Source organism: Babylonia areolata, chromosome 1, assembly GCF_041734735.1.
Source record: "Babylonia areolata isolate BAREFJ2019XMU chromosome 1, ASM4173473v1, whole genome shotgun sequence".
NCBI lineage: Eukaryota > Metazoa > Mollusca > Gastropoda > Neogastropoda > Buccinidae > Babylonia > Babylonia areolata.
Genome location: NC_134876.1, coordinates 78,966,174 through 78,971,173, shown reverse-complemented (window position 1 = coordinate 78,971,173; position 5,000 = coordinate 78,966,174). Strand labels below are relative to the sequence as shown.

The window sequence follows — 5,000 nt, the reverse complement described above, 5'->3', positions numbered from 1 at the left end:
AGGGCATCAGTTTCCCAGGAAGAGTTGTCTATGTCACAATATCAGTGACTTAAACCCCTGCCATCCCAATATCAGTGACTTAAATCCCTGCCATCCCCACATCAGTGACTTAAATCCCTGCCATCCCAATATCAGTGCATTAAACCCCTGCCATCCTAACATCAGTGACTGAAACCCCTGCCATCCTAATATCAGTGACTTAAACCCCTGCCATCCTAACATCAGTGACTTAAACCCCTGCCATCCTAATATCAGTGACTTAAATCCCTGCCATCCCAATATCAGTGCACTAAACCCCTGCCATCCTAATATCAGTGACTTAAACCCCTGCCATCCTAACATCAGTAGCTTAAACCCCTGTCATTCTAATATCAGTGGCTTAAAACCTTGAAATTCCCACCTCAGTGCCTTAAACCATTGCCATCCCAATACCAGTGGCTTACACCCCTCATTTCCCCATGTCGACGCATGCTTTTAAGCTTTCTCCCCTTCGCAATTCCAGTGCCGTACAATCCTTATCCCTGTACACACACTAGAGGAAAACAGCGAACGTCCGATGTCAGTACGTGCAGCGAAAATGGATGTGACCGTAAATGAATCACTACCCCCCAAAAAATGCATTCGACCCAAACTTATCCGGATATGGCACGTTGCAGACAGTGGGTGAAAAAGAGGACACCGTATCCCGTAAAAGATTGTGTACCAAAGTTGAGCATGATAATGTAGTGTGTTAATAAGCCTGATAATTAAAACAAGAGAGGCAAGGCCTTCAAGACTCACTTGTGATAAATTAAGTCCCCTAGCATTAATTACAGAGTAATTTCCCTTTTTTACTATCTGCACCAAAACGTTTGCAAAATAAATAAAAATTCCATGCTTAGCAAAAGAAGTTCCTGTTTGAACAAAAAATTATAAGAATGACTCCTCTTGTTGTTGTGTCAGAATAAGAGGTCAAAGTGCCAAGTTTAGAGAATACAAAAAATATAAATATAACAGTAAATGCAGTTTGCATATAATTAGGCTTCTTTTTTTTCTTTTTTTTGTGTGCCCATCCCAGAGGTGCAATATTGATTTAAACAAGATGACAGGAAAGAACTGAATTTTTCCTATTTTTATGCTAAATTTGGTGTCAACTGACAAAGTATTTGCAGAGAAAATGTAAATGTTAAAGTTTACCACGGACACACAGACACACAGACACACGGACACACACACACACACACACACACACACACACACACACACACAGACAACCGAACACCGGGTTAAAACATAGACTCACTTTGTTTACACAAGTGAGTAAAAAAAAAAAACAGTGCAGCCAGTACTGTGAGACAGACAGACGACAGATAAACATCAGTAGGCTGAATAACAATGACAATAGACGTCTGAACGACAGGATCAGCCTGTACCTGTGCTTCAAGTCGGTCTCTGAAAAAGCTTGGTTGAGAAGAACATTCACATATATCATTCTGTACGATGACAATAATGAAGATGATGATGATGATGATAACAATAACAACACTACTACTACTACTACTACAACTACTGCTACTACTATAATGGTGATGATGATGATGATGATGATGATGATGATAATAATATATCAAAAAATAATAACAATGATAACAATAACAATAATAACAACAACAACAACAATCATCATCATCATCATATCAGCAACAACAACAACATCATCAACAACAACAACAACAACAATAATAATAATAATAATAATAATAATAATATCAATAGCATACATAACATAGGGTTGATGTGATGGATTTGATGATGATGATAACAATCTTTAAAAAAAGAAGAAAAAAAAAGCAATAACAATATCAAGAACAATCTCAAAAATGTATCTTCATTACTCCCCATCATCATCATCATCATCATCATCATCACCATCATCATCATCATCATCATCATCATCATACTTTGCCAACACACTCAGGCAAAAAGTTTAAAGTTCGTGGGAGGGACTGCCACGTTGACCGTAGATAATGTCCCTTAAACATGGTGTGTGTGTGTGTGTGTGTGTGTGTGTGTGTGTGTGATGAGTTATTGGCTAATAAAACGCGATTTGACAGTCAGTGCTATATTCAAAAGCTAAAGGCTTGTTTCCCTTGCAGGGGTAATGAATACAATTGTTCTCCGTTCCAGTTTCGCGTATCTATGCTAATGTTTCATGAGACGAAACGTGTTGTGTATAAAGACAATCTATTTTTCCTTTATCTAAATTCCTGGAGTTGGTTTTTGACATGTTTGATAGCGCATGTGCGTGTGTGTGTGTGTGTGTGTGTGTGCGTGCGTGCGTGAAATAGGTCGAGAGCGCTGTTGAATCGCATCGCATCTCATCATAGCATCGTAATCGCGTCGTATCGTATTGGTAATGCTGAATAGCAACGTATTATATGCACATCAGATTATTCTCAACCTGGCTCACTCCCCCATCCCCCCACCCTCCGCCCCCCGCGCCCCCCACTAACACCCTCTCACGCTCCTCAGGTAAATGGTTCGCCCCCCCCCCCCCCCCCCCCCCCCCCCCCCCCGGTGACATGATCATGTAGTCACGAAGTGTCTTGAGCCTACGTGGGGGTGGTAGGATGCATGCGTTAGGAAAAAGGGATGACAGATGAGATAACAAGAAGATGCCAAAAGGTTTTGTTTGTGTGTGTGTGTGTGCGCGCGCGCGTGTATGTGTGTGTGTGTGTGTGTGTGTGTGTGTGTGTGTGTGTGTTGTGTACGTATTGTGTGTGTGTGTGTGTGTGTGTGTTCGTGTGTGTGTGTGTGTGTGTGTGTGTGTGTTGTGTACGTATTGTGTGTATGTGTGTGTGTGTGTGTGTGTGTGTGTGTGTGTGTGTGTGTGTGTGTGTGTGTGATGTGTGTATGTGTGTATGTGAGTTGCTAAACCTACATGGTATTGACAATACTGTGGCGTGTGGTGTGGTGTAATGCCTGTCGCATCGCATCGTATTGCACACCCTATCGTATCGTATCATACACCATATCATATTGTATCGTGACGAACTGTATCGTATCGTATCTTATCGTGTCGTGTCGTATCTTATCGTATCGTATCGTATCGCATCTCATAGCATCGCATCGTATCGTATCTTATTGGTAATGCTGTGCTGTAGTCTTCATGCCTGTCTTTATCTTTTCGCGCGCGCGCGTATGTGTGTGTGTATGTGTGTGTGTGTGCCTTTTCTGCCTTTTCGTCCCCGACTGTCGTGTGTGTGTGTGTGTGTGTGTGTGTGTGTGTGTGTGTGGAATGTGACATCCTGAAATGAAAGTACTGTTGAATTGCGTTGTTATTATGTGTCTTATGTGTACCTGTTAGTATGGTATTTTATGCCTGTTTCATTCATATCCTTTAACTGATTTTGTATTGCACATGTATGGCTGTGATGATGTATGTATGATTTGCTCTAAGTTACCTTTCAAAGGTTTATGTTGTGTTGTTGTTGTCTTCTGCGATAATTTATTGTGCGCATGGGTTGCCATCTAAACACTTTATCTTTTACGTATACATGTTGAATGACTGTGATTTCCGTGAATTGTGTATGTGTTTTGCACCACAAATGAATTTTTATTGTTGCGATAATAAAGTATTCTGTAATCTGTAAACAACAGCTGTGAGGTGTGAACTAAGACCCACTTTGGTAAGAATTATCAACGTTTCGGTCGGTCCATATATATATATATATATATATATACCTTTCTTCACGGACGGATGATGACATGTAGAAATGACAGTGGCAGGAAGAGAATTTACAAGCATAATTCAGCTGACAAAAAAAAGAAGAAAAAAAAAAGAAGATAGAAACATGCGATTCCGATTGAGCTCACTGTGCCATACGAAAGCAGAATGGAGGAAGCCCACATCTAGAAGACCGAGAAGTATCCTAGTCTAGCCAGCAGCCTGAGAGAATCTGGCTTCCAAGCCAAAAAAGTCCTCACCATAGAGATTGATGCAAGAAGGTTTTTGGGGCGCATCTGCCCACAGCCTCATGAAACAGCTGTCGATTTCTGGCAGGGAGAGGACCAGTTGGGCTCTGAAGGCAAAAAAAAACAACGTCTGCCAGAAAAGGTGACTCAGTCCTAAAGTGCCGACCACCCTGGAGGCGCGGGTTCGACCAGAGGAAAAAAAACACAAAAAAGGCAAGGCCTTCAAGACTCACTTGTGATACACTTTTAAAAAAATCCAAGTTTTTATGTATTGAGTATAATACATTTACTGTTATATTTATATTTTTTGTATTCTCTAAACTTGGCACTTTGATCTGATATTCGACCCAACAAAGGATCTGTCATTATTATCATTTTTAATTCAAACAGGAACTTCTTTTGCTAAGCATGGAAGTTTTATTTATTGCAAACGTTTTGGTGATGATAGCAGAACAAGGGAAATTACTCTGCTGGGGAACTTAGTTTGCTTTAAATTGATCTTTCTCATCTTAAACATTGCATTTTGAAATTATACTCAATACATAAAAAGCTTGGATTAAAAAAAAAAGTGCATCACAAGTGAGTCTTGAAGGCCTTGCCTCTCTTGTTTCAAAATGTAATGTTTAAGATGAGAAAGATCAGTTTAAAGCAAATTAACTCCACTAGCATTACAGAGTAATTTCCCCTTTTTACCTCTGAACCAAAACGTTTGCAAAATAAATAAAAATTCCATGCTTAGCAAAAGAAGTTCCTGTTTGAACAAAAAATGATAATAATGACTGCTCTAGCTGTTGGGTCGAATATCGGATCAAAGTGCCAAGCTTAGAGAATACAAAAAATATGAATATAACAGTAAATGCAGTTTGCATATAATTAGGCTTCATTCTTTATTTTTTTGTGCCAATCCCAGAAGCACAATATTGTTTTAAACAAGATGACTGGAAAGAACTGGATTTTTCCTATTTTTATGCCAAATTTGGTGTCAACGGACAAAGTATTTGCAGAGAAAATGTCAATGTTAAAGTTTACCACGGACACACAGACAC

At 39.7% G+C, this 5,000-nt stretch overlaps 1 protein-coding gene across 3 annotated transcripts in view; it reads left to right on the top strand.

Annotated features, from left to right (window-relative positions):
- LOC143287797 (uncharacterized) overlaps positions 1-5,000 on the top strand; it is a 35,023-nt gene that overhangs the window by 14,823 nt on the left and 15,200 nt on the right. The window lies entirely within an intron of this gene.